The 12,125-nt window shown below is 46.5% G+C and overlaps 1 long non-coding RNA gene across 1 annotated transcript in view; it reads right to left on the bottom strand.

Moving 5' to 3' along the window:
* The window catches only part of LOC142600751 (uncharacterized), a 179,964-nt gene extending 177,482 nt beyond the window's left edge, over positions 1-2,482 (bottom strand). Inside the window, exon 1 of the long non-coding RNA XR_012834314.1 lies at positions 2,455-2,482. This is a non-coding gene — a long non-coding RNA (uncharacterized LOC142600751). The remainder of the gene's footprint in view (positions 1-2,454) is intronic.
* Between the last annotated feature and the right edge of the window lie 9,643 nt (positions 2,483-12,125).

The raw sequence follows: 12,125 nt of genomic DNA, 5'->3' as shown, positions 1-12,125 counted from the left end.
TAGTCCTGCTGGCCACATCATTTCTGATACATGCCAGGCTGCTGTTGGCCTTCTTGGCCACCTGGGCACACTGCTGGCTCATATTCAGCTGGCTGTTGACTAATACCCGAAGGTCCTTTTATGCTGGGCAGCTTTCCAGCCACTCTTCCCCAAGCCTGTTGCCTTGCATGGGGTTGCTGTGACCCAGGTGCAGGACCTGGTACTTAACCTTGTTGAACCTCACAGAGTTGGCTTGGGCCTATCGATCCAGCCTGTCCCGATTCATCTGTAGAGCCTTCCTACCCTCAAGCAGATCAACACTCCCACAGAACTCAGAGTTGTCTGCAAACTTATTGAGGGTGCACTCGTTCCCCTCGTCCAGATCATTGATAAAGATACTAAAGAAAACTGGCCCCAACACTGAGCCCTGGGGAACACCACTTATGACCAGCCACCAAATGGATTTAACTCCATTCACAACAACTCTTTGGGCCTGGCCATCCAGACAGTTTTTTACCCGGCAAAGCATATGCCCATCCAAGTCATGAGCAGCCAGTTTCTCCAGGAAAATGCTGTGGGAAACGGTGTCAAAGGCTTTACTAAAGTCCAGCCAAACAACATCTACAAGCTTTCCCTCATCCACTAAGCGGGTCACCTTGTCATACAAGGAGATCAGGTTAATCAGCCAGGACCTGCTTTTCATAAATCCGTGCTGACTGGGCCTGATCAACTGGTTGTCCTGTATGTGCCATGTGATCGTACTCAAGATGATCTGCTCCATAACCTTGCCCAGCACCAAGGTCAGGCTGGCGGGCCTGTAGTTCCCCACATCCTCCTTCTTGTAGATAGGTGTCAGATTTGCTAACTTCCCGTCAACTGGGACCTCCCTGTTTAGCCAGGACTGCTGATAAATGGTGGAAAGTGGCTTGGTGAGCACTTCCATCAGCTCCTTCAGTACCCTTGGGTGTATCCCATCTGGCCCCATAGACTTGGGTGTGTCTAAGTGTTGTAGCAGGTCATTAACCATTTCCCCTTGGATTATGGTAGCTTAATTCTGTTCCCCTTCCTTGTCTTCCAGCTCAGGAGGCTGGGTACCCAGAGAAGAACTGGTTTTACTATTAAAGACTGAGGCAAAGAAGGCATTAAGTACCTGAGTCTGTTCATCAGCCTTTGTCACTATGTTTCCCCCTGCATCCTGCAAAGGATAGAGATTCTCCTTAGCCCTCCTTTTGTTGCTAATGTATTTATAGAAACATTTTTATTGACTTCTACAGCAGTAGCCAGATCATCTTCTAGTTGCGCTTTGGCCCTTCTCATTTTCTCCCTGCATAAACCCATGACATCCTTGTGGTCCTCCTGAGTGGCCTGCTGTGATAAACCCTTTTTTTCTTCCTGAGTTCCAGCCAAAGCTCTCTTTCACCCAGGCTTGTCTTCTTCCCCACTGGCTGATCTTTCAGCACATGGGGACACCCTGCTCATGTGCCTTTAAGATTTTGTTCTTGAAGAATGTCCATCCTTCCTGGACTCCTTTGCCTTTCAGGAATGCCTCCCAAGGGACTCTGTCAACCAGGCCCTTAAACAGGCCAAAGTCTCTGGAATTCCAAGGAAGCATTTCTGCTGGCCACCCTGCTTACTTCTCTGAGAATCAAAAACTCTATCTTCATGATCAGTATGCCCAAGATGGCCTCCAGTCATCACATCACCCACAAGTCCTTCTCTGTTCACAAACAACAGGTCCAGCGGGGCACCTTCCCTAGTTGGCTACCTCACCAGCTGTGTCAGATGTCACGCAGTGTCAGATATCACACTGTGTCAGAGGGTTGCACTCAAAGACTTGAAAAAAAGCTTGATGTCCAAGTGGAGACCAGTGAAAAATGGCATTTCTCAAGGGATGGTATTGGGACCAGCATTGTTTAACATCTTTGTCAGCGACATGGACAGTGGGATTGAGTGCACCCTCAGCAAGTCTGCCAGCAACACCGAACTCTGGTGCATTCGACACACTGGAGGGAAGGGGTGCCATCCAGAGGGACCTTGACAGGATTGAGAGGTGAGCCTGTACAAACCACATGAAGTTCAATAAGGCCAAGTGCAGCATCCCGCACATGGGTTGGGGCAATCCCAAGCACAAATACAGGCTAGGCAACAAATGGATTGAGAGCAGCCCTGAGAAGGGCTTGGGGATGTTGGTGGACAAGAAGATCCCGCTGGAAGGGGGCCTACAGGAAGGCTGGAGAGGGACTGTTTACGAGGGCATGTACTGATAGGACGAGGGGTAATGACCTGACGTGGTTTAGCCCCAGCCGCTCGCTCACCCCTCCCCCGGCAGGCTGGGGAGGAGAACGGAAAAACAAGGGCAAAGCCTCGAGGGTTGGGATAAGGGCAGTTTACTGGGACAGCAAGGGAGAGGGAAACAATCAGCAACAGTGCTGATAACAGATAGTAACGATGGGTGATAACAGAGAACGATTTTACCGATCCGACGACCGACCGACCGGACGCTCGACCCGTCCCGGAGCCCCGCCGACACGCCGAACCCGCCCCTGCCCGACTAGCCCCCTTTTATGGTGAGCATGATGTCACATGGTATGGAATAGCCCCCGGCCAGCTTGGCTCACCTGTCCTGGCTCCTTGGGAAATTAACTCTATCCTTGCCAGAACCAGGACATTATCCACCCCTTATTCCATACCATCTATGTCATGCCCAGATTATTTTACAGAACTCATTGCCTTACTCTATGGGCTATCGCTCTAAAATGTCTGTCGAGTTCATTTAGTCCATGGCTTTGGGTTCCATCTGCCATTACAGTCTCTCAGAGCAGGAGCAATGGTGCATGCAGCTGGATTGTTGCATGCTGCATCCGGAGTCTTCACAACCGATGTATCTGGTATGGTCCATGCTCACAGTCGGGATGCCAAAGATGTGATTTTTCGATGAAGTTTCTGGGCACCAGTTGAAGGCAGTTCTAGTTCCATCATTGTGGCACTTTGTTCAGTTTCAAAGTCCATCCTTCATTAGTTTTGGGTGATTCTTATGGTCATACCATTGATACAGTATATCGCTATTAATATCATGCAATTTAATTTATTGGCCATTTTCACCCAAAATCAAATCCCCTTGGGGTACACACCGGACTTCCCCATCTTTTCTCATCACCCACCAAGTGCACCCTGGTCCCTGAGCAAAAGCAATCCTGCAGATGGGCTTGCCTTTGCCGGAAGCAGGGATAACCCAAACTGTTTTACCCAACATATTTTTCATGTGCACTACAGGAACTTTATCCCCTTCTACTGGGCGTGGGAATTTTGACTGGGCAGGGCCAGCTCGATTGGCAGATCCCCTAGTGTTAACTAAGCAGGTGGCCTTTTCTAAATGCGTATCCCAGTGTTTGAGAGTCCCACCACCCATTGCCCTCAGGGTAGTTTTTAGCAGCCCATTGCACCTTTCAACTTTCCCAGAGGCTGGCGCATGATAGGGGATGTGATACACCCACTCAATACCATGCTCTTTGGCCCAGGTGTCTATGAGGTTGTTCCGAAAATGAGTCCTGTTGTCTGACTCAATTCTCCTCTGGGGTGCCATGTCGCCACAGGACTTGCTTTTCAAGACCCAGAATAGTGTTCTGGGCAGTGGCATGGGGCACAGGATATGTTTCCAGCCACCCAGTGGTTGCTTCCACCATTGTAAGAACGTAACGCTTGCCTTGGCGGGTTTGTGGGAGCGTGATGTAGTCAATTTGCCATGCTTCCCCATATTTATATTTCAACCATCGGCCTCCATACCACAGAGGCTTTACCCGCTTGGCTTGCTTGATTGCAGCGCACGTTTCACATTGATGGATGACCTGTGAGATGGCGTCCATGCTCAAGTCCACCCCTCGATCACAGGCCCATCTATATGTCGCATCTCTTCCTTGATGGCCTGAAGTGTCATGGGCCCACCGAGCTAGAAATAATTCACCCTTACGCTGCCAGTCCAAATCCACCTGAGCCACTTCAATCTTGGCAGCCTGATCTACCTGCTGGTTGTTCTGATGTTCCTCAGTGGCCTGACTCTTGGGTACGTGGGCATCTACATGACGTACCTTTACAACCAGCTTCTCTAGCCGGGCAGCAATATCTTGCCACAGTGGGGCAGCCCTGATGGGTTTGCCTCTATGCTGCCAGTTGCTCCGCTTCCACTGCTGTAACCACCCCCACAGGGCATTGGCCACCATCCATGAGTCAGTGTAGAGGTACAGGGTTGGCCACTTTTCTCTTTCAGCAATATCTAAAGCCAGCTGGATGGCTTTCACCTCTGCAAACTGGCTCGATTCACCTTCTCCTTCAGCAGCTTCCGCAACTCACCGTGTAGGACTCCATACAGCGGCCTTCCACCTTCGATGCTTTCCCACGATGCGACAGGACCCATCAGTGAAGAGGGCATATGGTTTCTCATCTTCTGTTAGTTTATTATACGGTGGGGCTTCTTCAGCACGTGTCACCTCCTCCTCTGGCAACATTCCGAAATCTTTCCCTTCTGGCCAGTCTGTGATCACTTCCAGAATCCCTGGACGACTGGGGCTTCCTATTCTAGCCCGTTGTGTGATCAGCGCAACCCACTTACTCCACGTAGCATCGGTTGCATGATGTGTAGAAGGAGCCCTCTCTTTGAACATCCAATCCAGCACTGGGAGTCGGGGTGCCAAGAGGAGCTGTGCTTCAGTGCCAATCACCTCTGAAGCAGCTCAAACCCCTTCGCAGGCTGCCAATATCTCCTTTTCTGTTGGAGTGTAGTGGGCCTCGGATTCTCTATATCCCCGGCTCCAAAACCCCAGGGGTTGACCTCGAGTCTCCCCTGGTGCTTTCTGCCAGAGACTCCAGGTAGGGCCATGCTCCCCGGCTGCGGTGTACAGCACGTTTTTTACATCTGGTCCTGCCCGGACTGGCCCAAGAGCTATGGCATGAACTATTTCTTGTTTAATTTGTTCGAAAGCTTGTCGTTGCTCAGGGCCCCATTTGAAATCGTTCTTCTTCCGGGTTACATGGTAGAGAGGGCTTACTATCAAACTGTAGTTTGGAATGTGCATTCGCCAGAAACCCACAACACCTAAGAAGGCCTGTGTCTCCTTTTTGTTGGTTGGTGGGGACATGGCTGCTATTTTGTTGATAATATCCATAGGGATTTGACGCCGCCCATCATGCCACCTTATGCCTAAAAATTGGATTTCCTGCGCAGGCCCCTTCACCTTACTTCGTTTTATGGCAAAGCCAGCCTGCAGCAGGATTTGGATTATTTTCTTCCCTTTCTCAGAAACTTCCTCTGCTGAGTTGCCCCATACAATGATGTCATCAATGTATTGCAGGTGCTCTGGGGCTTCACCCTTTTCCAGTGCAGTCTGGATCAGTCCATGGCAGATGGTGGGGCTGTGTTTCCACCCCTGGGGCAGTCGATTCCAGGTGACCTGGACACCCCTCCAAGTGAAGGCAAACTGTGGCCTGCACTCTGCTGCCAAAGGGATCGAGAAAAATGCATTAGCAATATCAATTGTGGCATACCATTTGGCTGCCTTTGACTCCAGTTCATATTGAAGTTCCAGCATATCCAGCACGGCAGCACTCATTGGCGGTGTGACTTCATTCAGGCCACGATAGTCTACCGTCAGCCTCCACTCGCCATTGGACTTCTGCACTGGCCATATGGGACTGTTAAAGGGTGAGTGGGTTCTGCTGATCACTCCCTGACCCTCCAGTTGATGAATTAGTTTGTGGATGGGAACCAGGGAGTCTCTGTTGGTGCGGTATTGCCGCCGGTGCACAGTTGTAGTAGCAATCGGCACCTGTTGCTCTTCAACCTTCAGCAACCCTACAACAGAAGGGTCCTCCGAGAGACCAGGCAAACTAGACAATGGTTCAATTTCCTCCGCTTCTAAGGCAGCTATTCCAAAAGCCCACCTGTAACCTTTTGGGTCTTTGAAATACCCTTTCCGGAGGTAGTCTATGCCCAGGATGCATGGAGCCTCCGGCCCAGTCACAATGGGGTGCTTTTGCCACTCATTCCCAGTTAGACTTACTTCAGCCTCCAACAGAGTCAACTGTTGGGATCCCCCCGTCACACCAGAAATAGATATTGGTTCCACCCCTTCATAATTCGATGGCATTAGGGTACACTGTGCACCCGTGTCCACTAGGGCCTTGTACTCTTGTGGGTTCGATGTGCCAGGCCATCGGATTCACACAGTCCAATAAACCCTATTGTCCCTTTCCTCCACCTGGCTGGAGGCAGGGCCCCTCTAGTCCTGCTCGTCATAGTCACTACTCACGTCTTGCAAAAAGGACTTAGAAGTCCCTTCAAGAGGATCAGAAGTGCGATCTGGCCTTTCACTTGGTCTGGGGGGCTGCCCGGTGGAAACTGGAGCAGCATTCTTTCTGGAAGAGTCCCTTCTTACAGCTGTCTTGCCTTGTAGCTCATGTATGCGTGCCCGCAGGGTTGAGGTGGGCTTCCCATCCCATTTCCTCATGCCTTCTCCGTGGTCACGCAGGAAAAACCACAGGATACCTCGTGGTGTGTATGCTCTATATCCCCTCTCTGGAGCAGAAAAACGCTTACTCCTAACAGCTGAAATGCGGGTCTGTACAGGTGGGGAGTAAGATATATCCTCTTTGAGTTGCCGGACGTCCTGGGACAGTTTCTCCACAGCCGAGACTAGGGAGGAGGAAAGGCTCTCTTCATACTGCCGGAGTCGGCCAGCCACTTCGTCCACCGTGGGTGCCTCTTCACTTTTCCAGTCGATTACTGCCAGTGAGTTGGCATACGATGATGGTGCACTTCGCACAAATTTTCGCCACATGGGTCGGGTACAGTGGACTTCATCGGGGTCTGTGGGCAACTGTGCATTGTCCGGATCATAATAAACCATCTCCCGCACAGCTAATTCCCTCAGATATTGAATACCTCTCTCCATAGTGGTCCACTTGCCTGGCCGACATACGACATCTTCACTGAAAGGATACCTTTCCCTCACACTTGACAGGAGGCGCCTCCAGAGGCTAAGGGCCTGTGCCTTCTTCCCAATTGCTTTGTCAATGCCCCCTTCCCTAGACAAGGATCCCAGCTGCTTGGCCTCCCTGCCCTCCAGTTCCAGGCTACTGGCCCCATTATCCCAGCAGCGGAGCAGCCAGGTAATAATGTGCTCCCCTGGAAGGCGGCTGAAATCTTTCCGCATATCTCGCAGCTCACTCAGGGACAGGGATCGAGTAATCACTTCTGGTTCTGGCTGTTCTTCTTGTTCTCGTGATGGCCCTGGTTCATCATCATCTTTCACTAAGCGAACTGATTTCCTTGTGTATTTCTTTTTGTGTATAGGGGCAACTGATACTGGTGTGAGTTGATCTTTTGGCTCGACTACAGTGCCTGTTGCGGGGGTTTGGGTAGCTGCAGTGCCTGTTGCAGGGGTTTGGGCAGCTGCAGTGCCTGTCGCAGGGGCCTGGGCAGCTGCAGTGCCTGTCGCAGGGGCCTGGGCAGCTGCAGTGCCTGTGGGTCCGCTCTCTCCCTCTGGATGGTGCTGTCTACTATCAAGCAGTGTTTGATAGATTGTGGCCAGGGCCCAGCACAGCGCAGTAAGTTGTGTCTCCTTAGAATCCCCACAGCATTTTCCTTTCAAATATTCCACCATTTTATCAGGGTCTTGCAATTGTTCAGGAGTGAAGCTCCGAACCATTGGGGGTGAAAAGGTCTCTAGATACCCACCCATACTCTCCCAAATGCCATGCCAGCCCTGACCATTCAGCCTTGGGGAAGATCCCTGGGTGGTACTCTTGAAACAATTTTTGCTAACCCTGAACGGGAGTGGGAAAGCATTCAGGAGACCTAGCAATAGGAATATACTGGCCTGAACATTCCAAGGGTATTCAAAATACTCAAAAATTGTTGTAACCAACCAAAAGGGAAAAGAGGAGGTGAAAGAGTGGGAGAAGGTATCCCCCCCTGTCTTCCCCATAGATTGGGTCCAATTATTAATCAATTCTGAAAGATATTGACCGAGGTACGGGCCTGACCGAAATGCTACATACACATACCAGCTCAGACCCATGACTGTCAATGATATCATAAGTCATTATCACACAATACAACAACATGAGAACACGAACCCCTCTCCCAGAGGTGATAAACAGCACCGCAGGGATTGCGTAAACACGGGTTTACAAAACAGAGCCATGTGAGCAAACAGAACATTATTATGACCAGTGACTGTTTCAATAACATCATAAATGCTTTTAACAACTTTGTTTTAACACACTTGGGTCAGACTTGTCGTTATCACAACCCCTCGGGCCCCACGTTGGGCGCCAAAAAGGACTGACGTGGTTTAGCCCCAGCCGCTCGCTCATCCCTCCCCCGGCAGGCTGGGGAGGAGAACGGAAAAACAAGGGCAAAGCCTCGAGGGTTGGGATAAGGGCAGTTTACTGGGACAGCAAGGGAGAGGGAAAACAATCAACAACAGTGCTGATAACAGATAGTAACAATGGGTGATAACAGAGAACGATTTTACCGATCCGACGACCAACCGACCGACCGACCGACCGGACGCTCGACCCGTCCCGGAGCCCCGCCGACACGCCGAACCCGCCCCTGCCCGACTAGCCCCCCTTTATGGTGAGCATGATGTCACATGGTATGGAATAGCCCCCGGCCAGCTTGGCTCACCTGTCCTGGCTCCTTGGGAAATTAACTCTATCCTTGCCAGAACCAGGACATGACCTTTAGCTGAAACAGGGTAGATTTAGATTTGCGGTAAGGAAAACATTCTTTACTGTGAGGGTGGCAAGCCATTGGAACAGGTTGCCCAGAGAAGCTGTGGATGCCCCCTCCCTGGAAGTGTTCAAGGCCAGGTTGGATGGGGATTTGGGCAACGTGGTCTAGTGGAGTGTGTCCCTGCCCATGGCCGGGGGGTTGGAACTAGATGATCTTTAAGGTCCCTTCCAACTCAGGCCATTCCATGATTCTATGTTTCCCCCCCTTCCTCGAAATACAAATTCCTCTGAGTTTTAGCAGTTCTGATTTAGAGAAATCCATAAGTCATTTACAGTTAAGTTGTTAGTATCTCAGGCAAGTTGATTCAACAGTAGCTGTACACACACAATGTTACCGGGTTAAACTTTATAGGATAGGGTATTTGTAGGCATAACATAAACAGATATTTTACTTTATGAAAATATAGCTTTCTAAATTGAGAATTTGATTTACAACCCACTTTTTCTTATTCTTCTATTGGTCTGCTTGTAAAGCTGTTTTATAACTTTCCCATGTCTGATACATTACAACCACTCATTGCTTTATTAATGTTATCACAAACAACTTCGTTAGTTATGATGACCAAGAATATCCAGACAACACTATTTCTAGCACTTTTTTTGTCACCAATATATGGTGGGGAAATAATTACCAATAATGTTGCAATTTCTAGTAGCATTAATCTCTCTATTAAAATACAGAAGTCTATATTTATCTTCAACCCTTGAGGCTTGTGGAGAACTCTCATAAGACCACCAAAATAAAACTTCTTCTATCACCTTTCCCCAAAGTAACTTTGATCAAAATAAGTTTCTGTTTGCTCCATGCTATCTGATTTTATTTCTTTACAATTTATCACTTCATTAACCAACAGTGCTATCCTACCATCCCTGCTTTCATTATTCATTCCTGAATATCACATAGCTTTAAATAAGTGTGTCCCAGTCATGTTATTAGATACTGTAGTCAGCAGTAAAAAGCACATAAATTAATGGAAAATACATACAAAAGGTAAGCTTAGTGGTCAGAACTAGTCAAAATTAATAAAACTATAGAGTAGTTGTATGAAGCTAGAGTTTAGGGATGTTAAGGTGAGTATAATCACAGGTAATACCAATTTAGTAAATCAAAAAAGTTGAGGTAATAAAAAGACCACTCAAGCATAGCCTATGCAATGCATTAAGAAGAACAAATTAAAAAATCAATTCTGTATTGATGTCTATCAGTTATACAGCTGTAAGTGCTTGTTGCTCATAGACTTCCCTTAAATATTTTTTTAGCCTGGACTTCATAAAACAAATAACAGAGAAGTTAAGAAATTAGTGGAATTTACCTGAGGACACAGTAGCTTCTTTGATGTAATTTAGACAGGAAAGATTTTTTTTCTTTTTACCCCAAAATCATGTTTTAAGTCAGAACTAACAGGATCAAAGCAGGAATCACCTGATAAAATGCATTTGTTTCTGCGATGCTCAGACTAATTACCCTAAAAATCCAATTAATATCTACAGTACCAGTGTCCCCCAGGACCGTGGATGGCACTTGGCATCATTTCAGACCACAAATATAACCCAGACACATAATTTTCAAAACAGATGTTATCAACATTACATCATCAAAATTTTAATATCAATAATTTAACCCTCGATCTAGGTTTCCATAACTCATCTCAGAGACTGCATTTCCAGGTCTAGCCTCTCAATCCTATTGCTCCCTTCTCCTGACAGGTACATTTCTGACATGCTTCTGCTGCATCTACTGCTGCTGACCTGGCATCTCAGGTGACCTCCTGAACTAATGAAGGGCAGAGGGCAATCTTGCCTCACTCGACTTTACTAAGATTCTGGTCTCAGATTTTTAAAGAATAACTGTTTCTTTCTCCTACATGCTACTGAAAACTAAATTTCCTTAGCTCCTAAGTTTAAGTCACTAAGCGTTTTCCATCCTCTAGCTACCTTACTGGGTGTTCAGAACGTGCTAATGGACATTGCATTTTACCTGGTCTAAAATCAAAATAGTAGTAACCATTTGCAGGGCTCTTTTGACTGTACAATTTATGAGGTAGAGGATTTCTAGCTTTTTGAGGCCTAGTAAGAAGGCATTATGAAACGTTTAACTGTACATCCTCAATGTCTTCAAAATTCTATGTGGTTTAATATATACACACTAGTTTATACAGTCAAATCAGTATAATGCTGAAAAATCTCAACAAGCATTTGTCAACATGCTTCGTAAGTCTTTTTCTAATTAAGAACACTTAGCTCTTTAAAAATATGCTTTATTCACCATTTTCATCTTATCCATAAAGCTTTCTTTTCACAGGAGTCAAATAAAAAAAACCAAGCTTCAGGTAAGATCCACCCAAACTGACACACAATGACTAAAACCAGGGCTGAACATGCTGTCTCCACCTGCCTTATGGAGGTACCCAGCACTCTTACTAAAAACTAACCCAGCAAAAGTCAGCCACTGTCCATAGGACACTCAAGTATGATGGATAGTAGCTTAATTTTATGCATACTGTAATTCTAAGAATAGTCCCCATGTATTCAAAAGGTACTGTTTTGAGAAAGATATTGTAAAACTTTGTTATTGCTACTTTAAACATAAAGTTCGTGTAACTCTGTGACTAATAATTCTATAATAATATCAATAACATGTACATTAATCAAATAATACTTTAAATACAGGAAAGTAATGGAGTTTTCCTTTCCCCCAAAGAAATCAAGATAGCACGTTTCTGAAATTTTATATATCTTCAATAATGATTGCAATTAGAAAGTTAATTCCAACTTCATCTATTTACAGAAATAATCTGTGCGCTGTGCTAAATTAGACATTTTCTGAATCAGAATAAGCTTTATAAGTTTGCCTACTTTAAATTTTCATATTCTATTTAGCTTATTGTAAATTCTGCTTATTTAGATGGTCAAATAAAGCCATAGAAGAATTACATGTAATATTGTATAAATCCTGTATAAAATAACATTATTATGTACGATATATAATACTATAGATCTATGTTTTAAATCATTTACATGCAAGAAAATGGCAGTAGTGATATTCAAGCTGAGAAATAGACGCATCAAATATATTATCATGAACTTGATTATTAGCCTGCAAGTTGGTGTGAATAGTGGACAGTACACAGTAGTGATGTCCCTGGATATCAAAGGAAAAGTAGGAATCAGAAACAGAGACAATATGGCCCCCATATCCTCCATGTTCCATGGGAGAAATAAACTGAAACTTGTTTTCTCCCTCTCCTAAATAGAAAAATAGTTTTAAAAGCCAACAGAAGCTTCCTTCTCTTTGTTCAAGGAGATACAGATAAGCCCCTTAATTTTCCCATGAAGTGTTCAGTAAGGGTCAT

The sequence above is a fragment of the Balearica regulorum genome, chromosome 2 (genome assembly GCF_011004875.1).
Source record: "Balearica regulorum gibbericeps isolate bBalReg1 chromosome 2, bBalReg1.pri, whole genome shotgun sequence".
Taxonomy (NCBI): domain Eukaryota; kingdom Metazoa; phylum Chordata; class Aves; order Gruiformes; family Gruidae; genus Balearica; species Balearica regulorum.
Note: the sequence above shows the minus strand (reverse complement) of the source record. Positions and strands in the feature narration are given on the sequence as shown.